The sequence below is a fragment of the Monodelphis domestica genome, chromosome 1, assembly GCF_027887165.1.
Source record: "Monodelphis domestica isolate mMonDom1 chromosome 1, mMonDom1.pri, whole genome shotgun sequence".
In the NCBI taxonomy this organism is placed as follows: domain Eukaryota; kingdom Metazoa; phylum Chordata; class Mammalia; order Didelphimorphia; family Didelphidae; genus Monodelphis; species Monodelphis domestica.
In genome coordinates, this window is record NC_077227.1 from 286,386,370 (window position 1) to 286,409,659 (window position 23,290).

The window sequence follows — 23,290 nt, forward strand, 5'->3', positions numbered from 1 at the left end:
CATCCTTTAATTCTGACCTTGTGGGTATCTACCCGCCTCATGTGTGTTTCTTGGAGACAACATATGGTAGGGTTTTGGATTCTAATCCATTCTTCTATTCATCTACGTTTTATGGGTGACTTCATCCCATTCACGTTCAATGTTATGACTGTCACTTGTGGACTCCCTGGCATTTTGATATCCTTCCCTAATTCTAACCTTTCTTCTTCAGCTCTACCTTTTAGTCCAGTGATTTACTTTAAATCAATCCCCCTTGTATTTTCCTTCCTACCCCCTCCCTTCTTATTCCCTCCCTTATTTTCCTCTGTAGTCTTTTAAAAATTTCCCCCCCACCCTCTCCCTCCCTTGTACTGCTTCCCTCCCCACCAGTCTGTTTTTTACCCTTCTACTCTCCTATAGGGCACAAATCTATTCTCTTCCCCAATGGATTGGATTGTTCTTCCCTCTTTGGGTCAGTTTCAAAGTACATAAGAGTTGAGTATTTCCTATCTCCAACCTCTTTATCCTTCCAGTGTATCGATGTTCTCCCCCCTCCCGCCATGAGCTTCTTTGTGACATATAAATTTACCCCCATTTGTTTCTTTTCCCATTTCTTTTAGTCATAACCTCTTTTCTTTTTTAGCTTTAGTCATGTCTCTCTCTCTCTCTCTCTCTCTCTCTCTCTCTCTATATATATATATATATATATACACATACATACACATGTATATGTATTTAGGCATGCATATATCTATATACCTATTTATGTCTTGTCCTTTCATCCTATACAGTTTGTCACTGTTCCCTCTGAGTGTAGTTCTTCTAGCTGCTTAGGTGATAGCAACAGTTTTTAAGAGTTGCCAATGACCTCTTTTCTTATAGGGGTACATATCATTTTAACTTATTGAGTCTCTTAAAAAAACTTTTTCTTGTTGTTGTTGTTGTTTTTCCCCTCTTTTTTAATTACCTTTTGATGATTCTCTTGAGTTCTGTGGTTGGACTTCAAATTTTCTGTTCAGGTCTGGTCTTTTTTTTATGAATGCTTGGAACTCTTCTGTTGTGTTAAATGACCATACTTTCCCCTGTAAGAATATAGTCAGTTTTGATGGGTATTTTATTCTTGGCTGTAGGCCTAGTTCCCTTGCTTTCCTGAATATCATATTCTATGCCTTTCGGTCCTTCAGTGTGGATGCAGACAGATTCTGTGTTATCCTCACCGTGTTTTCATGGTATCTGAATGGCTTCTTCTTGGCAGCTTGTAATACCTGCTCTTTCATCTGATTGTTTTTGAATTTGGCTATAACATTTCTTGGTGTTGTCAGTTGGGGATTAAATACAGGGGGTGATCTGTGGATTCTTTCAATCTCCACTTTCCCCTCTTGTTCTAGGATCTCGGGACAGTTTTCATGGATAATTTCCTCTAGTATTATGTCCAGGCTTTTTCTTTTGTCGTGGTCTTCTGGTAGTCCAATTATTCTTAAATTGTCTCTTCTTAAACGATCTTCTAAATCGTCTGTTTTGTGAATGAGATGCTTCACATTTTCCTCAATTTTTTCATTCTTTTTGTTTTGTTTTATAGTGTCCTGCTGCCTTGTGAGGTCACTTGATTCTAGTTGTTTTACTCTAGTTCTTAAAGATTGGATTTTATCTCTGGCTCTTTGGTCGTCTTTTTCCTTCTGGTCTGATTTTCTTTGAAGATCGTCTTTCATCCTCTTTATCTCGTCTTTCATCTCCTTTGCCTCATTTTCCAGCTGGATGATTTTGGCTTTCAGGACACTATTTTCTTGTTTTAGTTCAAGTGCCTCTGTTTCCAGATGACTTATCTTAATTTTTAAGTTCTTTTCCCAATTGTCTTCAGCCTCTCTTAGTTGTGTTTTGAGTTCTTCCACAGCCTGTATCCAATTCGCTGGGATTTCTGGTTTATCGTTTGCTGATCTCTCCCCGTCTGTTCCATTTGGTGAGTAGTAGCTGTTTATTGTAGTTTCTTTCTTCTGTTTCTGTTGTTTGTTCAAATTCACCCCTTATTTTTCTCCCCGTATTTGTCTATGCTCTTGTTCCTCTCATTTTTTTGTTTTTGGGGGACTTCTATCAGTCTTCCCTCTTGGAGCTTTAACAGAAGATCTCTTGGTGTAATCTCTGGGGGAGGGTTGTTGGGGGTTTGAGCTTTCCTGTCCTCTGGAGGCTTTTGATTGGCTTAAAGTCCAGCAGTCAATGAGGATGGATGGGGAGCCTGGGCTTCCCTGTGTTCTGGAGACTTTTGATAGGATTGAGTTCAGCTTAGTTGGGCTGGGTTTGCTCTGAGTTCTAAATTTCCTGGACGGCTGGAGCAAATGTGGAGGATCTCCAAAGCTCTGGCCAGGCTGCCAGGTCTATACTCCTTTTAGGCTACCATCTTGACTTCGCCTCTAGGTTTCTGTTTTTTTCAGAAGACCCTGCTCTCTAAGCGGGGAGGGGTCGTGGCTTGCCTGGGTTCTGAGGACTCCTGATGGGATTAGGTTCAGGTGGTGTGGGCCAAATGATCCCGGAGCAAAAAAAAAGAAGAAAAAAAAAACGCAGCAACCTCCTCTTCCACAGTCTGTGTTGAATGCCCAGAAACTGGTCTGGGTTACTTTCAAGGTAAGCTCTTTGGAGCAACCCCTTTGCCAGCCCTGCGTTTTCTGTCCTTTCAGTAGCTCTGAGGGCTCCTGATAGGATTGGGTTCAGCTGGTGCCCTAAAGCTGGGACCTCCCTTGGGACTCAGATGGAAGGACCCAGCCAGGGGCCTACAGGCTTCCCCCTTCTCTCTATGTTTCCCTGCCATCTGTGTTGGGTGCCCCGGAGACTGGCTCAGGTTGCTTTCAAGGTGAGTCCTCAGAGCCCTGAGGTTCCCGCTGCTGCCGTGGGCTCAGCACTCTGGGTTGGGAGGGATGGGTCCTGGGACCTTCTTTCTGTCTACCCCTTAGATCCGAGTGATCTAGGGTTCTGGCTTTTGGGGTGTGGTACCTTTTGATCCAGGTCCAGGAGGAGGTTTCCCCAGGTCTATCCTGTTGTTCAGCTTGAATTTCGGTGGCCTAGGAGCACTCTGTTTGCAATCGGTAAGGAAGGGTTTCCGAGGTCTGAACTTTCGCTGCTTCTATGCCGTCATCTTGACCGGAAGTCCCAGAAGAACATTTTAAGGCTAGAAAACCAGTTGGAAATGGTCTTCCTAATTCCAATTGTAGTACCCTATGCATTGTGCTCTTGTTTCATCATTGGGCATATCTGTTTGGAAGGATGCTTAGCTGGGCTTGCTCCTCACAGAGCATGCAATCTCTCATGGAGAGAGGTTGTTTGCTTGGACTCCCTGGTCTTGGTCCTTTTCAATGGGAAGTAGTAGTCCATCTAGCTGCAATCCTTGACTCAGATACTGTTTTGCTTTTTCAGGAAAAAAAAACCCAACAGACTGAATCTAGGACTGGTAGAAGTTTTCCTTTTTTTTTACCCTTTGGGCTTTGGCTCTGAGGCTTGTCAACTTCTTAAGCAAGAGATGGAAGAGCAGGATTGTGTGGTAGTTATCCTTTCATTTCAACAACTCTTCTTGAAATTGGGCTGGGTACACTTGGTGAAAGGTCTTATACTAACTTAATATGACTATCCAGTACATTTCCCAAATCTCCATTTCTGCAGAGTAGGCCATAACCTGGCTATGAATATTTGCCCAACAACTGGCAACCATCTCTGGGGTTCTTCAGTTAAAAAAACAAACAACAAAAAGTCTTTAGTTTCTCTTGCTGATCTATGAAAGTCAGTGGCTGGAGAAAAGGTACAGAGGCATTCTGTGAAGATCCCAACTTTTTCATATGAAAAGAAACATCCTTTGCTAGGTGCAGAAAGAACCTACTCAAAGTTTTAAAATTTTTATAGGGTGTAGAATAACTGCTTACATGTGAAAAGTGGTTCATTCTCCACCAGGTACAAATAAAATCTGAAAGGGAGGCACTCTTTCTTTTCTTATCTCAGTAACTTATCCTTTATGACCTATCAAATTTGCTGAAGCCTTTACAGTTGTAGTTACAGTCCTTAAGTCAGTCAATAAGCATTCTAATGATAATTTTTCATTTTTACTTCCTTTTGCTTATCTATCTATCTATCTATCTATCTATCTATCTATCTATCTATCTATCTATCTATCTATCTATCTATCTATCTACTATGTCATACCTCCCGGAACAGTTTGGCTAACTGAAATCTATTTTTTTTTTGTTTTGTTAATGAACCTCACCTAGCTGAAACTTGACCCCTGGAATGATCAGATTAAAGGGAAGATAGTTTGACATTTCTTAGATAAGAAGCCAAAAGGGAGTTCTGAGTGAGTTAGCTAACTATTTGTGAAAGGATTCTTCTGGCTCTGACTCTAGTTATCTTTGAGGCATAAAAATTTCCCTTCTCAATCAGCTCATTGTAAACCCTCTAACTGTAATTTATTCTGTAACCTGATTTAGTTTGCCTAAAGAGTCTGTTTAACTAGGTTTATTTCCTTAAGGGATATATGAAATTATGATTCTGTTCAAATAAGTTTGTTCAATTTTTATGGCCTAAGAGGAAATACTAGATTGTTGTATGGCTAAAATGATTTCTCTCTCTCTGACATACTCTTGCCTAGAAAAAGTCTCCTTAGAATTCTAATCTTTGTTCAGGATTATTTTTCTACCTCCTGAACTTGTGCTTAAGCATAACAAAATCTAGGTTTTACCTGTATGATTTTGGCATTATATTTAATCGGTTTATTATTTATTAATTATATAATTAGCATGTTATACATGATATATAGTAGGTGTACTTATATATATAATGAGTTTATTCTGCAGTAGAATACCACATGAACTCAGAGATGTTTCTTTCATAATGGTACTTATTAAGCACCATTAAGTGCCAGGCTCTGTGCCAGTGCAGACACAAAGACAAAAACAAACTCTAACAAGAATCACCAACCAGTTCCTGTTATCAAAGTTCTTATGATCAAATTGGAGAGAGAACGTGTGAACAAACAGCTGTGTACAAACAAGATATATGCAGGGTAAATTAGAGATGAAATTAAAGAGGACACAGAAAAGCTTCCTGTAGAAGTAGGGAGTTTACTGAGACTTGAAGAAATCCAATGAAGCTAAAGAGGAAAAGATGAGGAGAGAGGAGAGAGAGTTCTAGGTATTGGGGATAACCAGTAAAAACTAACTACAAAAGATGATTCTGAGTGGAAAGGGTCAAGGGTATATAGGAAAATTATTATAATGTTAAAAAAACTGTTGGAGATATTAAAAATGGAAAATCAACTAAATATTAACTCTTTGAGGGGACTGTACTTTATAGAGGAGTTTGGACATTTGTCAATAAAAATCTATTAGAGCAAAACAAAAATTTATCAACAAAATGAAAATTAAACAAATAAGGTAACATATATATGACAAAATAATTTGTGTAAGACTTTCTCTGCATCTATTGAGATAATCATGTGATTTGTTAGTTTGATTATTGATATGGTCAATTATGCTGCTTGTTTTCCTAATATTAAGCCAGGCCTTCATTCCTGGTTTAAATCTCACCTGGTCATAGTCAATGATCCTTGTGATATATTGCTGTAATCTTCTTGCTAGTATCTTATTTAAATTTTTTTCATCTATATTTATTAATGAAATTGGCCTATAATTTTCTTTGTTTTTGTTATGGTACAATATTTGTTTCATAAAAAGAATTTGGTAGGATTTCTTCTCTGCCTATTTTCCTAAATAGTTTATGTAGTATTGGGATTAATTGTTCTTTAAATGTTTGACAGAATTCACTTTTTTCATTAAAATTTTTTATTTTATTTTAAAAAATATTACATGATTCATTTTCTTTCCCTCTTCTCTTCCCTATTCTTCCTTGCCCCCAGAGCTGACAAACAATTCCACTGGGTTGTACAAATGTTATCATTTGATACCTATTTCCACGTTATTAATTTTTACCATAGAACATTATTTTAAAGCTGAAACCCCAAGTCATATACCCATATAAACAAGTTATAAGTGATATGTTTTTCTTTTGCATTTCTACTCCTATAGTTCTTTCTCTAAATTTGGTTAGCATTATTTATCATAAGTCACTCAGGAATGTCATGGATTACTACTACTACTACTACTACTACTACTACTACTACTACTACTACTACTACTACTACTACTACTACTACTAAAGTACATTACATTGAATAGTCCCACAATGTTTCACTTTCAGTGTACAATGTTCTCTTGGTTCTGCTCATTTCACTCTGCATCAGTTCTTGGAGGTTTTTCTAGTTCATATAGAAATCCTCCAGTTCCTCACTCTTTACAGTACAATAATATTTCATCACTATCACATACCACAATTTGTTCAGTCATTCCCCAATCGAGGGACCCCCCCCCCCATTTTCTAATTTTTGGCTACCACAAAGAGTGAAGCTATGAATATTTTTGTACAAACATTTTTCATTATTATCTCTTTGGGGTACAAATCCAGAAGTGGTATTACTAGATCAAAGTGTATGCAAATAGAATTCACTTATGAATTCATCTGGCCCTGAGGATTTTTCTTAGGGAGTTCATTGTTGGCTTATTGAATTTCTTTTTCTGAGATGGGATAATTTAAATATTCTATTTCTTCTTTTGCTAATCTGGGAAATTTGTGGATTGCAAAACTCACTGATATTTAATAGGAATCTTGCCTTATACTCTGATAAAAAGCATTTTCTGACAGATCTGTTGTCTTGTATCCAACAGGTGGTAGCTGCTAGTTTTTAATTATAAACCAAAAATAAGGAGTACTAAATCAGAAGGGACCCAAACTAAAGAGTTTCACAACCACCAAAGATATTTTCATATGTTAAAGAAACATATTGAAGGTTCAGTATTCTGTGGTTAAAATTGTTAAAAGGAATGAATTTGCTAATTATAGAGATGCTCAAGCAGAAAGCTATTCACATATGCTGAATGTTTTGTACAGAGGAAAAACACAAGGAGAGAGAAGAAAAAACTCCCCAGCTCCTATAGCTCCTCTAAAGAGTCAAGCACAACCAATGGATGTTTAATATTCTGGGGATGCTGTTATATGGGGTTGCTTGGAGTTTGTAGGTGAAAGAAGAAGTTATTTAAGAACATTCATATTTATGGTTGTCTTCCAATGTTGTCTAGTCAGGTTGTGCCATAGGGGCATAGTAATTGACCTGTTCCTTGTGCTTCAGTGTCAGATCCTGAACAAGTAGCATGGAGGAAAGAGGAATCTGGTCCCATGCAAGAAAGTTAAGGAGAAGCAGAGCTCTTTCCAACAAAAGAATAATGAATGGGACGTCTAACTTCTGACAGTACACCCTTATGTGTAAAAAACAAAAATGAGCTGAGAACAAAAACTCTGGCCCATTTCTTATCCCTGGGCTGGGAGTGGATTTGAACCGTGAAAGAGTTTCTGCTTTTAGTGAGGGTTGGAAGAAATAGGTCAGAGGATCAAATGGAGTATACCATCTAGGTCTATGATGTAAAGACTGTGGAACTGGAGCCTGATTCATGATCTGATTGGTGGAAACACGTTAGTTAGGAGAGCTATAACCCCCAAAGGGGAGGGGGAACATAAAGGTTAATGGCAAAAGCCAGAGAGGTCTAGGGTATGCCATGTTGGAGGGTAGGAGGGGGCTACTCCCTTCCCCTGAGGACATTTCTCACATGACCTGTCCCTCTTCCCAGAAGCCCAATGGGAGTGCTTCCTCCTTCCCCTGTCTGGGGTAAGGTGGGGGGCTCACATGTGGTGTAAGGGCTGCAGTTTGGGCACTGGGTCTCTAAGGTTTTTAAAAGGCTGATCATTACTGGTATGGGGCATAGGAAGCTTACCAATAAATTCAGAGTGCCCTCTAGGGTGGAGTTCATTATAGGTAGACCTCAGAGTTGAGTGATAGCCACAGCCTAAGGTCCTGATTATTGAATATCTCCTGTGGTGGAGCATTTCCAAATAAGACTTTGCTGTATTCTATGACCTAGCTAACCTCCTCTCTCTCACACTAATATCCCCTGTGACAAAATAAGGATCATGCCCCCTTTCCATGTGGTAGAAGTTTTATATCTTCTTAAATTTATAGCGCTCATCCCCCTTGGTATTATCTCCCTATCATCTAGCCTCTAAGAGTCCTACTTTACCAATTACATATAGTAACAAATTTCAACACAAGTTTTCCATTATATGATCGAAATGATCTCCCTCCCTCCCTCTCTTCTCTTCCCCTTCCGAGTACAAAGATTCCTACTTGAGAGCTTTATAATACATGTGTTTAAAAAATTTTATTTTTATTATCATGTAAAGCATACTTCCATACTGGTCATTGTAAGAACACACTCATACAAAACCAAAACCCTCAAATAAAACCATAACTACATTGATGTGAAAGAGAGTATGCTTTGATCCCCATCCATCCAACCCCAACACTTCTTTCTCTGGAGACAGATAGCATTTCCCATCATAAGTTTTTCAGGTTCATCCTAGTTCATTTGCATTGAGAGTAGCCAAGTTTTCACAGTTCATCATCATACAATATTGCTGTTACTGTGTAGTTCCCCTAGTTCTGCTTATTTCATTCTGCATCAGTTCATGCAGATCTTACCAGCTTTTTCTGAAATTATCTTGCTTCTCATTTCTTATGGCACAATAATATTCTATTGATGGACATCCCTTCAATTTCCAATTCTTTGCCACTACAAAAAGAGCTGCTATAAATATTCTTGTATAAGTAGGTCCTTTCCACTTTTTTATGATCTCTTTGGGATACAGAACCAGTAGTGGTATTTCAGGATCAAAGGGTATACAGTTTTATAGCTCTTTGGGCATATTTCCAAATTGCCCTCCTGAATGATTGGATTAGTTCACAACTCCACCAACAATGCATTAGTGTTCAAATTTTGCCACATCCCTTCCAATATTTAAAATTTTCCTTTATTGTCATATTGACCAATTTGATAGGTGTGAGGTGATACCTCAGTGTTAGTTTAATTTGCATTTCTCTAATCAAGATGGATTTAGAACATTTTTTCATATGATTATTGATGGCTCTGATTTTTTCATCTGAAAAGTTTTTGTTTATAACCTGTGACTGTTAGTTGGGGAGTGGCTTGTGTTCTTATAAATTTGACTTAGTTCTCTATAGATTTGAAAAATGAGACCTTTATCAGAGAAATTTATTATAAAATCTTCCCTCCCCACCCCAGTTTGTTGTTTCCCTTCTAATCTTGGTTATAGTATCACTCTTTATATTTAAATCATTTATCCATTTTGACCTTATCTTGGTAGGGTGTGAGATATTGGTCTATACCTTTTTTTCTTTTGGCCATACTGTTTTCTAATTTTCCTAGCCATTTTTGTTAAATATTAAGTTCTTATTCCAGAAGTTCCAGAAGATCCAGCAGGGTCTTTGGGCTCATCAAACACTAGGTTGCTAAGGTCATTTACCACCATGTATGTTGTGTATCTAACCTATTCCTTTGATCTACCATTCTATTTCTTAGCCAATGCCAGAATGTTTTGGTAATTACTGCTTTGTAGTACTCTTTGACATTTGGTAAAACTAGGCCACTTTTTTCACATTTTTTCATTAGTTCCCTTAATATTTTGGAACTTTTTTTTCTTCTAGATGGATTTTTTTTATTATTTTTCTACTTCTATACAATAATTATTTGATAGTTTGATTGGTATGGCACTGAAGGTAAATTGATATAGGTTGAACTGTCATTTTTATTATATTAGTTTCTGCCTTCCCATGAGCAATTAATATTTTTCAAATTGTTTAAATCTGACTATTTGTGTGAAAAGAGCGCAGCTATGAATATTCCTGTACATGTATTTTTCCTTATTATCTCTTTGAGGGTACAAACCCAGCAGTGCTATGGTTGGATCAAAGGGCAGATAGCCTTTTAGTGCACTTTGGGCATAGTTCCAAATTGCCCTCCAGAATGTTTGGATCAATCCACAACTCCACCAGCAATGAATTAATGTTCCCACTTTGCCACATCCCCTCCAGCATTCATTACTTTCCTTTGCTGTTATGTTGGCCAATCTGCTAGGTGTGAGGTTGTACCTCAGAGTTGTTTTGATTTGCATCTCTCTGATTATAAGAGATTTAGAACACTTTTTCATGTGCTTATTAATAGTTTTGATATCTTTAACTGAAAATTGTCAATTTATGTACCTTGCCCATTTATCAATTGGAGAATGGATTAACTTTTTTGTACAACTGGTTTAGCTCTTTATAAATTTGAGTAATTAGACCTTTGTCAGAGGTTTTTGTTATAAAGATTGTTTCCCAATTTGTTATTTACCTTATAATTTTGGTTACATTGGTTTTGTTTATACAAAACCTTTTTAATTTGATCTAGTCAACATTATTTATTTTACATTTTGTGACTCTTTCTAAGTCTTGCTTGGTTTTAAAATCTTTCCCTTCCCAAAGATCTGACATGTATACTATTCTGTGTTCACCTAATTTACTTATAGTTTCCTTCTTTATGTTCAAGTCATTCACCCATTCTGAGTTTATCTTGGTGTAGGGTGTGAGGTGTTGATCCAAACCCAATTTCTCCCACACTGTCTTCCAATTTTCCCAGCAGTTTTTTTTTTTTATCAAGTAGTGGATTTTTGTCCCAAAAGCTGAGGCCTTTGGGCTTGTCATAGACTGTCTTGCTGAGGTCATTTACCCCAAGTCTATTCCACTGATCCTCCTTTCTTTCTCTTAGCCAGTACCATATTGTTTTGATGACCGCTGCTTTATAGTATAGTTTGAGATCTGGGACTGCAAGGCCACCTTTCTTTGCATTTTTTTCATGATTTCCCTGGATATCCTTGCTCTTTTGTTCTTCCAAATGAACTTCGTTATGGTTTTTTCTAATTTAGTAAAAAGGTTTTTTGGTAGTTTGATGGATATGGCACCTAATAAGTAAATAAGTTTAGGTAGGATGGTCATTTTTATTATGTTAGCTCCTCCTACCCATGAGCAGTTAATGTTTTTCCAATTGTTTAGATCTAGTTTTAATTGTGTGGAAAGTGTTTTGTAGTTGTGTTCATATAGTTCCTGAGTTTTGTCTCAGCAGATAGATTCCTAAGTATTTTATATTGTCTAGGGTGATTTTAAATGGAATTTCTCTTTCTAATTCTTGTTGCTGAGATGTGTTGGAGATATATAGAAATGCTGATGACTGTATCCTGCAGCTTTGCTAAAGTTGTTGATTATTTCCACTAGCATTTTAGTTGATTCTCTAGGATTCTTTAAGTAGACCATCATATCATCTGCAAAGAGAGATAGCTTGGTCTTTTCATTGTCAATTTAATACCTTCTATTTCTTTTCCTTCTCTAATTGCTACTGCTAGTGTTTCTAGTATAATGTTAAATAATAGAAATGATAATGGGCATCCTTGTTTCACTCCTGATCTTATTGGGGAGGTTTCTAGTTTATCCCCATTGTAGATGATGTTGGCTGATGGTTTTAGATAAATACTGCTTATTATTTTTATGATTCTATTCCTTCTATTCCTATACTTTCTAGTGTTTTCAATAGGAATGAGTGTTGTATTTTGTGAAAGGCTTGCTGCGTCTATTGAGATAATCATGTGATTTTTGTTGGATTGCTCATTGATATGGTCAATTATGTGCATGGTTTTCCTAATATTGAATCATCCTTGCATTTCTGGTAGAAATCCCACCTGATCATAGTGAATAACCCTCTTGATGACTTGTTGGAGACTTTTTGCTAGTATCCTATTTAAGATTTTTGCATCTATGTTCATTAAAGAGATTGGTCTGTAGTTTTCTTTCTCTGTTTTTAACCTGCCTGGATTTGGACTCAGTACCATATTTGTGTCAAAAAAAAATTTGGTAGAACTCCCTCTTTGCTTATTCTGTCAAATAGTTTGTATAGTATTGGGATTAGCTGTTCTTTGAATGTTTGATAGAATTCACTTGCGAATCCATCAGGCCCTGGAGATTTTTTCTTAGGGAGTTCTTTGATGGCTTGTTCAATTTCTTTTTCTGATATGGGATTATTTAAGAATTCTATTTCTTCTTCTGTTAATCTAGGCAATTTATATTTTTGTAAATATTCATCCATATCACTTGTATTGGCATATTTATTGCCATATAATTGGGCAAAATAGTTTTTAATGATTGCCTTACTTTCCTCTTCATTAGAGGTGAAGTTTCCCTTTTCATCTATGATGCTGTTAATTTGGTTTTCTTCTTTCCTTTTTTTGTTAGATTGACCAGTACTTTGTCTATCTTATTTGTTTTTTCAAAATACCAGCTTGTAGTCTTACTTATTAGTTTAGTAGTTCTTTCACTTTCAATATTATTAATTTTTCCCATAACATTTAGGATCTCTAATTTAGTTTTCTTCTGGGGATTTTTAATTTGTTTGCTTTCAAGTTTTTTGATTTGCATGTCCAATTCATTGACCTCTGCCCTCCCTAATTTGTTAATATATGAACTCAAGGATATACATTTTCCCCTGAGTACTGCTTTGGCTGCATCCCATAGATTTTGAAAGGATGTCTTATCATTGTCATTTTCTTCAATGAAATTATTAATTGTTTCTATGATTTGTTCTCTAACTGATTTTGGAGAATCATATTATTTAATTTCCAATTAATTTTTGATTTGGCTCTCCATGTACTCTTACTGATCATTATTTTTATTGAGTTATGATCTGAAAAGGTTGCATTTATTATTTCTGCTTTTCTGCATTTGTGTAACATGTTTTTATGCCCCAGTACATGGCCAATCTTCATGAATGTACCATGTGCTGCTGAAAAGAAGGTGTATTGCTTTTTGTTCATGTTTATTTTTCTCCATATATTTATTAACTCTAATTTTTCTAATACTTCATTCACATCTTTTACCTCTTTCTCATTTAATTTTTATTTGATTTATCTAAATTTGATAGTGTTAGGTTCAGGACTCCTATTAGTATAGTTTTACTATCTATTTCCTCCTTCAATTCCACTAGTGCATACATGTTGATTACTGATATTTCCTCATTGTCTATACTCCCTTTTATCAGGATGTATTAACCTTCCCTATCCCTTTTAAATAGATCTATTTTTACTTTGGCTTTGTCAAATATCATGATTGCAACTACTGCCTTCTTTCTATCAGTTGAGGCCCAATAGGGTTTTCTTCAATTTTTAATTCTACCCTTGTGAGTATCCACTCGCCTCAGGTGTGTTTCTTGTAGACAACATATGGTAGGAATTTGGATTCTAATCCACTTTCCTATTTATTTTCGTTTTATGGGTGAGTTCAACACATTCATGTTCAAAGTTATGATTGTCACTTGTGTATTCCCCAGCATTTTGATATCCTCTCCTAGTTCTGTCCTTTCTTCTTTTTCTATATCCTTTTAAACCAGTGATTTTCTTTTAATCAATCCCCTAATCCCCTTCCTTATTAAGCTTCCCTATCTGGTCCCTCATTTTTTTGTTCCCTTTTTTTAGGGCCTATTAATTAAGTTCCCTCCCCCCTCTCTTTCACTCCATTTTTGTACTCCCTCCCCCCTCCCCCACTTAGTTTTCCCTTCTCACTTACCCTGTAGGATAAGATAGAATTCAAGACCGCAATGGATCTAGATGCTCTTCTCTCTCAGAATTGATTTCACTGAGAGTAAGGTTTAAGTTTTACCTATTAGCACTCTCTTCCTCTCCTTTTCCCCCCCTTCCCATGCGTATCTTTGTGTGATAAAGATTATCCTATTTATTTTATTTCTTCAAGTATGTCTTGGTGCTGTCTTCAATCCCTCCTTTTTCATTTTTTGCATATCATCTTATAGCCCTTATGGCCCCAATCTCTTCCTGTGAATGATTCTTCTAATTATTATTATAGTAGGTATAATTTTTGAGAGTTACAAATAAAAATTTCCTCATATATATATATATATATAATTTGATCTAATTGTAGTCCTTAAAGAAGAGATTTTGAATAAAAAAACCATTTTTTCCCTTTTCCCTCTCTTTATTATTTAGCTTTTCATGTTTCCCTTGATCTTTGTGTTTGGATATCAAACTTTCCATTTAGTTCTGGTCTTTTCTTTACAAAACTTGTAAATCTTCTATTTTGTTGAATGCCCATACTTTTCCCTGGATATAGTCAGTTTTGATGGATAGGTGATCCTTGGTTGAAGACCCAATTCTCTTGCCTTTCTGAATGTCATGTTCCAGGCCTTGCAGTCCTTTAGGGCGGAAGCTGCCAGGTCTTGTGTGATCCTGATTGGTACTCCTTGGTATCTGAATTGCCTCTTTTTGGCTTCTTGTAGAATTTTATCCGTAGCTTGAAAGCTCTGGAATTTGGCAATTACATTCCTGGGAGTTGTCTCTTGAGGGTTTAGGGTAGAGGGTGTTTTATGAACTCTTTCAATGTCTATTTTTCCCCCTTGTTCAGGAACATCAAGGCAGTTTTCTTGGATGATTTCTTGTAGTATGATGTCAAGATTTCTGTTTATTTCTGGCTTTTCGGGTAGACTAATGATTCTCAAATTGTCTCTTAGTGATCTGTTTTCCTGATCTGTCATCTTCTCAGTGAGATATTTTATGTTTCCTTCTATTTTGTCAGTCTTTTGACTTTGCTTTATTAATTCTTGCTGTTTTGCAACATTGTTGTCTTCCAATTGCCTAATCTTTAAAGACTGGTTTTCCTTTTCGGTTTGGTCTATCCTGCTTTTTGTGATTTCCAGCTGTTTCTCCAGTTGGGATTTCTTGTCCTTTAAACTGTTATTTTCTCTTTGAACTATTTCCCACTTTTCTTGCCAGAAGGCTTCCATCTTTTTGATAAGCTCCGATTTAAATTCTTCAAGTGTTTGTGGACAATTTCCATTTTTTGGAAGCTTTTGGCTTTATTTGAATTTGCTCCTCTATTTCCTCTGTTTTTGGTGGAGGGAGGTTGTAGCTCATGGGCACAATGTGCCATCACTGTGGAGATTTTTCCTTTCCTTTTTAGTCAGAAATCTGAATGAATTGGTCAGGCTCTCTGTGTATGGAGTTAAGGAGCAAGGATTTTGCCTGAGGTAAGCTCTCAAATGTCCACAGCTTCTGCTGTTTACTGCCCTTCTCTGTGCTATTTTCCCATGAGTGCCCACAGTCTGCACTCTTCAGCTTACTGGGATTTCAGGTGTAGCTGGTCTCAGGGGTAGGTCTTTGGTGGTCTTAGCTCTCAAGGACCTAGAGGTGCCCCTTCCTCACTCTAGAGGTGCCCCTTACTCACTCACTGATTCTGGTGTGCTGGCTCTGACTCTAGCTCTGTAGGTGGGGTGGGGGAGGGTAGATCGGCTCACGTTTGGGTGGGAGCTTTTTCACCCCTTTATAGTGTAGAAATGTCCAAATCCCAAGTACCTTCAATGCTGCACCCCACTGTAGATTCTCTTCTTTCTTATGAATTTTTTTTTTGGTCTTTTGAGGTAGTCTATATAGGTGGGTGCTGAGGAGAGGAAGAGTCTTGTGTCTAGACTGCTGCCATGTTTACCTGGAAGTCCAATTCTCTAGGATTCTTTAAGAATACCATCATATCATCTGTAAAGAGTGACAGTTTAATTTCCTTATTGCCTACTTTCATTCCTTCTTTTTCTTATTGCTAAAGCTATTATTTCTAATACAATATTAATTAAAGATGATAATGGGCATCCTTGCTTCATTATTGAACTTATTGAGAAGGCTTCAAACTTATTCCCATTGCAGATGATACTTGCTAATAGTTTTAGAGAAATATTACTTATGATTTTAAGGAATTATTCCTTATTCCTATGCTTTCTAGTGTGTTTAATAGGTATGGGTATTGTATTTTGTCAAAGACTTTTCCCACATCTATTGAGATAATCACGTGATTTCTATTAGTTTGGTTACTGATATGGTCAATTATGTTGATAATTTTCCTAATATTAAACTGGCCTTGCATTCTTGGTATAAATCACACCTGGTCATAGTGAATGATTCTTGTGATATATTGCTGCAGTGTCCTTGCTAGTATTTTATTTAATATTTTTGCCTCTATATTCATTAGTGAAATTGGTTTATAATTTTCTTTCTCTGTTTTTGCTCTTAGGTAACAGTACCATAATTGTGTCATAAAAAACAATTTGGTAGTATGCCTCCTCTGCTTATTTTCCCAAATAATTTATGTAGTATTGGAATAAATTATTCTTTAGATATTTGATAGAATTCACTTGTGATCTGGGGATTTTTTTCTTAGCGAGTTCACTGTTGATTCGTTGAATTTCTTCTTCTGATATGGGATTATTTAAGCATTCTATTTCCTCTTTTGTTAATCTGGGAAGTTTTTATTTTGTAAATATTCATTGATTTTACTTAGAATATCAAATCGATTGGCATATAATTGGACAAAATAGCTCATAATGATTACTTTATTTTCCTCTTCATTTCTGAAGCTGATTATTTGATTTTCTTCTTTCCTCTTTAAAATCAAATTAACCAACACTCTATTTTATTTGTCCCCCCACAAAACCAACTCCTAGTCTTATTTACTAGTTCAATGGTTCTCTTACTTTCAATTTTAAGTTCTACTTAAATTTTTAGTATTTCCAATTTAGTCTTTAAAAAAGGATTTCAAATTTGTTATTTTTCTAGGTTTTTTAGTTGTAGGTCCAATTCTTTGATCTGCTTTTTTTATTTTTTAAATTGATTTAAGAATTTAGAGAAATAAATTTTCTCCTAAGTACTGCTTTGGCCTTATCCCATAAATTTTGACATGTTGCTCCTCCTTAGCATCCTCATTAGTAAAATTACTGATTATTTCTATAATTTGTTCTTTGAACTACCCCTTTTCTAGCATTCAATTGTTTAATTTCCAATTAATTTTTGATTTATGCTTCCATGGAGTTATATTGATCATAATTTTTATTGTGTTATGATATGAAAAGGATACATTTATTATTTCTGATTTCTGCATTTAGTTGTGAAGTGTTTTTTTTTTAACCCTTACCTTCCATCTTGGAGTCAATACTGTGTATTGGCTCCAAGGCAGAAGAGTGGTATGGGCTAGGCAATGGGGTTCAAGTGACTTGCCCAGGGTCACACAGCTAAGAAGTATCTGAGGCCAGATTTGAACCTAGGACCTCCCGTCTCTAGGCCTGGTTCTCAATCCACTGAGCTACCCAGCAGCCCACGTGAAGTTTTTAACATGGTCAATTTTTCTTTAGGAGCCCTGTACTACTGAAAAGAAGATATATTCCTTTCTATCCCCATTCAATTCTCTCCAGAGAACTATTAGCTCTAACTTTTCTAAAATTTCATTTGCTTCCTTTATTTCTTTCTTGTTTATTTTTTGGATTGCTTTGTCTATATCTGAAAGGTGGAAGTTGAGGTGCCCCTCCAGCATAGTTTTACTGTCTATTTCCTCCTGAAGTTAATTTAATTTCTTCTTTAAAAAATTAGAGATTATACTATTTGGTGCATATAAGTTTAGTATTGATATTACTTCATTATTTATAGTACCTTTAGCAAGATATGATTTCTTTCTTTATCTCTTTTAATCACATCTATTTTTGCTTTAGTTTTTTCTGAGATCATGATTGCTACTTCTGCTTTTTTTTACTTAAGATGATGCATAATAAATTCTGCTCCAGCCTTTTACCTTTACTCTGTGTATATTTGCCTCAAATGTATTTCTTGTAAGCAACATATAGTAGGATTCTGTTTTTTTTAATTCACTTTGCTGTCCATTCCCATTTTATGGGCAAGTCCATCCCATTCAAATTCACAGTTATGATTATTAACTGTGTATTGCCTTCCATGTTATTTTCCCCTTTTGATCCTATTCTTTTTCCTTTCACTCTGTCCCTCCTTACCTGTGTTTTGCTTTTTTTCACCCTTACAATTTCTCCCTCCCTCCTATTACCCCCAACACCTTGTATTATTCCCCTCCTACTTCTCTATAGGGTAAGATAGGATTCTCTACTCCAGTGAGTATGGTTGTGCCATACTCTGTGCCAGCTGTGATAAGAATAAAGTTTAAGTATTGCTCATCACCACCTTCATCCTCCCTTCCACTGTAATCATTTTACATGCCTCTTTTGGTGAGATAATTTACCCCATTCCATCTTTCCCTTCCTTTTTTCACCCCTTGATTTTTTTTTTTGCATATCATGTCATCCTAATCAGCCTACTTCCACATACTCTATTCTCCTTCGAACTACTCTACTGATGATAAATTTTTTAAAGAATTATAAACATCCTCTTTCTGGGTAGGACTGCATACGGTTTGACCTTATTGAGTCCCTTAAATTTTATATTTCTTATTTATATTTTTAGACTTCTCTTGAATCTTGTGTTTGATCATCAGAGTTTCTGTTTAGGTCTGGTCTTTTCATCAGGAATGCTTAGAAATCTTCTATTTTATTGAATGACCTTTTTTTTCCTCATGAGAGAATATACTCAGCTTTGTTGGATAGGCGATTTTTCGTATAAACCTAGATCTTTTGCTTTCTGGAATATTATATTCCATAACTTCTAATCTTTTAATGTGGAGGCTACTAAGTTCTCCATGGCATTTGAATTGTTTCTTTCTGGCTGCTTGTGGTGTTTTCTCCTTGACTTAGGAACTCTTGAATTTAGTGATAATATTCCTGGGGGTTGTCTTTTGGGAATTTCTTTCTGGAAACCAGTGGATTCTTTCAATGTCTATTTTACTCCTTGTTTAAGAATATTGGGACAGTTTTCTTTGATAATTTTCTTTTTTTGGTATTATGATGTCCAGGTTTTATTTTTATTTTTTAAGATGGCCATCAGGTATTCTAATAATTCTTAAATTGCCTCTTCTGGATCTATTTTCCAGGTCAGTTGTTTTTTTCAGTGAGATACATTTTCTCTTTCCCCCCTATTCTTTTGATTTTGTTTTATTGTTTCTTTTTGTCTCATGCAGTAATTAGTGCCTAGTTGCCCAATTCTAATTTTTAAGGAATGATTTTCTTCCACAAGCTTTTTAATTCTCTTTTTTCATTTGTTTCATTTTTTCTTGCATTGCTTTCATTTCCCTTCCCCATTTTTCCCCTGCCTCTCTCAACTGATTAAAAACCCCCAAGAACAACCATATCAATACTGTATATTGGTTCCAAGGCAGAAGAATGGTAAGGGCTAGGCAATGGGGGTTGTGAGTTGCCTAGGAACAGACAGTTCAATTGATTTTGGAAATAATTTTTTGAGCTCTTCCAGAATCTGAGTCTAATTCATAATTTTCTTTGGAACTTTGTGTGTGTTTGCTTTTGTTTTCACTGTCCTGTGTCTGTACCTTGCTTTTTGTTGCCTTAAAAATTTCTATGGTTAGGGTTTTTTTTTTAAATGCTTGCTCATTTCCCCAGCCTTTTTCTTGACATTAAATTTTATTTTAAAGGTAGACTTTATTTTCATGGAGGATAGGGAACTCTCTTAAATTTCAATTCTTCCTTGATGCTACCCTTAGGCTTATTTCTAGATTTTAACAAGTTTCAGTCCTTCCAAGGTGGTATGATGGATTGTTACCTAGGAGTTCTAAGAGTCACCTTCCAATGCTGATTTAATTACCACCTGAAGTCTCAGTGCTTAGTGCTTAAATTCTAGCCTCAGGCTTAGAAAGGGCTTTTGGTCTCACTCTGGACTTGATCACGTCAGGAACACTGTGATTTGCTGTGCCCTGGGGCTCCTCCTTGAGTTTTGGTAAGGGTTAACCATGTCTGGGTTCTCACAGGCTAGAACCCTGAGGATTGAAATGTCTTGAACCTGTGTTAAAGATAGATGATAGATGTAGGAGGGGTGAGACACAGGAAATATGAAAGGAAAAGAATCAAGATAGATGAATTGCAGAGTTCTAGATTGTGAAAGTAGAATATGGGTGATGTTGAGATTTAGATTATGACCATAACTTGTATATATCTGAGGTGAAGAGAAGATGCAGATAATGGGAGTTGAGACTAAGTTTCACAGAAGCAAGAGTGACTGAAGGGACATGAACAAGGTTATTAAAGTTTTTAAGAGATTGTATACTTAGTACTTAACTTGAGGGAAAAGAGTGAGAATAAACTGGGGAAGGGACTTTAGATAACAGATAACTACCACCAAGCTCTTGATAGTGTAAGATAGCTTAATGGGGAGACCCTTGAAGGAGGAGATATTGATGAGTGATGGGACAGAGGGGAGATATGGAAGAAATCCCTCTTCTTGCTTCTGGCTCAGTGCCACAGTGCACAGGAAAGAAGGTATGTCATGTGTTAGAGAGAATTGCAATATCTTCTTGGGTGGAGCTAGTTAGCTTGCTAGTGAGGGGCAGGAGCTGGTGGTCAGATGGCAGGTGGTCTGGTACATTGGTCTTGGTCTTGGCCTTGTATGTAGCCAGGTGACCTGGGTTAGAAAGGTAAATAATTTCAAGTAAGAAAAGATAGAAATGAAAAATTAATATTGTCAGATTTTGAGTTACATTTTAAATCAGTAATTTAAAAAATCCTCATTTCATTTTATTTTATTTTAAAGTGGAAAACATGTTTATTAACTTTAAAACTTCCCTCATACAAGGCCATAAAATTATCTTATTTTCATTATACATGAGTCTAACTTCTTTCTACATAGTTACAATGGCATATATATTTATAATTTAGCTTTTCATAATACATTGTTAAAGTACGTCATGAGTTCTGTTAAATATTTATAAGCACTCATTTTCAAATCAAATACTTGAAAAAAATTTCTCTTTGTACATAGTTTAGGAGATTAGCATAAGATGCTCTTTATTAAGAGGTATATGATCAGAAGATCAACCAAACATTTGCTAAAATTTTAATTAGTATTTCTATGCAGTGCTGCTTATCTTTTTGCTTTGGTCACACAAACACCCCTTTAGTCCTGAAAATTAAGTCAATATAAAATAGGGCTATATTAGTTTAGCTAGCACTCTACCACAAACTGCTATCTTTCTAGCATAAAATACCATTTGCAAACAGGAAAGAAAATTCTGTTACTGAGTATTTCTTTTTCATTTTGTAGTATCCATGAGAATTATACTGAATAGGCTAACCTGTCAATAATGCTGGCAGCTTAGGGGAACCCACAAGTTGACACCAAAAATTCTGGGAAATTGGGCTAGGCCAAGCATGGTGTGGCAGCAGAATTCATCATGGTAATAAATATATGTAGCCTTCACTAGAAACCATACTTATACTGACTTTTCTTTTTGGCTATATTCCATTCTAAAAAGAGAATGATGCTTAAGGTCCAGCACCTTGATAATGTTATGCTTTAGTAACAAGAAGTGTGGTTCTTGTGGATGAATACCTGATATTAAAAAAAAAAGGTAATCTGATTAAACCATAGAATACAGAAAAAGGCCTCTCTTATAGAAATAACTGAAGGGGGAATGGACAATGAAAGTATATACTAAAATACACATAAAGGGATAAGCTGATCAACAAATGTTTTCATATAAGGTATGAAGATGAATAGAATTTTAAGTTCAAACTGTATTTGCTATGTTGTAATCCCTTTCACCATTAGGCTGCAATTGGACAATCACACTCTCTTCATTCATTTCATTTTCTGCATCACTACCATCAATATCTTCATTGTCATCCTCCTCCTCATAGTCTGAAGATTCTGTCATATTCTGATAAAGCCCCAAGCGACTGGGCACTAACAGAAGCTAATGGTAATAAAGGGGTATGTTCTGAGACTTCATTCTCTTCTTGACTACTATCCGTGTCAGAGTCTGAATCTCCTTGAGAAGGAACAACTTTCTGTTTACATACTGGACAAGTTTTCTTGGTTTTAGCTAGCCAAGGATCCACACACTTGCAGTGATACGCATGAGAACGAGGAAGAATTCTGAGTTTGTCTCCATCTTCATATTCATCTAGGCAAATGGCACATACGTCATATTCATCTCCTTTCTTGAATTTATGTATAGGGAGTTTCTTAAATTGATCTTTACATAGTCCATTCCTTCTGGTTCTGTCTGTCTTGCACAAATTTTGTGATCATGAAGATGACAATCAAGATGAGACATATGCCAACTATGATGAGGAATGGTATTAGGTAGTGTTCTAGTCTGGAACCAAAACAATATGGCCTCCTTTTTCATATGTGAATTCATCTTTAAGTGAATTAGCTGATGCCTCACCAATAAAGACAGAAGGAGGGTCAGCCAATCTTCTTTAAAATGCTAATGTCATTGGATCCCATGTTAATTAGGTCATCAGAATCAACATTGTGTACTATGGCTGCTTTATATCTAGCTTTCTGTGCATGTAAAACCTTAATGTCAAAATTACAATCAAGTCTTCTAATTAACACAATGAAGGCACTGGAGGAGTTGTTTTTCAGTGGTGGAGGTGCTATGGGTTCACAGGCATTCTCTGGTTTTGAGTTTATCAGAAATCCCTTTAAACCTTCAGCTGGAAAGTCTGTAACCAAATCTTGCTGGAAGGTCATTAAATGTCTGTGATACCTTTTGAAAATTATACGCAAAAATAGCTGCCTCCACAGGTAGCAGGTTAAAGAATTCAAACAGTTGGGTAGTCAAAATAGTGTATATCTGCGTGGCTGACATTAACATCCCTATGGATGACAGCATCTTAATCGCCTCTGCTGGTGTTGGTGCTGGTGCTGCTTGTGCTGCTGCTTCTTCTGCTCCTGCTCCTGCTCCTGCTCCTTCTCCTCTTCTTCCTCCCTCCTCGTCTGGAGACCACATTCATGGAGTGGACTGGCAGGAAGGGAGGGGGTGGAGGGTACTAGATGGAGGCTCAGGACTGCTGCAGGGAGGCTGGGAGTGAGCGACCGCCTTCCCCAGAGGGCTCATAACTCAGAGGCATTGGAATAGCCCCATTTTACAGATGTGGACCCTAGAGGCCTGGAGAAGTTCACCGTCTTGCTGGACACAGCTAGAGGGGACCGACTTCAAAAACCCTCATTTAAAAATTGAATTTCCTTAGTTATTAGTAATCTGGAACTTTTTATATTAATAACTTGGATTTCTTCTTCTGAAAACTGCCTATATACTTTCACTTTTAATAATTGGGAAAGTATCTTATTCATAAAATTTTGAATCAATTCCCTATATGTCTTAGATCTGAGATCTTTATCAGAGAAAGTTGCTGATAAGATTTTTTCAGGTTTTTTTTCAAGATGGATAGGTTTTTGTCTGTGCAAAGGCTTTTTAATTTTATGTAATCCAAATTAAGCATTTTATCTTTTGATCCTTTCTATCTTTTATTTGGCATTGAATTAATTTCCTATTCATTGATCTGAAAGTTATTTACTTCCTTGCTAATCTAACTTATTTATATTGTTTCCTTTT

At 36.2% G+C, this 23,290-nt stretch overlaps 1 pseudogene; it reads right to left on the reverse strand.

Annotated features, from left to right (window-relative positions):
- Positions 1-20,976: 20,976 nt before the first annotated feature.
- Positions 20,977-22,656, reverse strand: LOC100024545 (E3 ubiquitin-protein ligase RNF13-like; annotated as a pseudogene).
- Between the last annotated feature and the right edge of the window lie 634 nt (positions 22,657-23,290).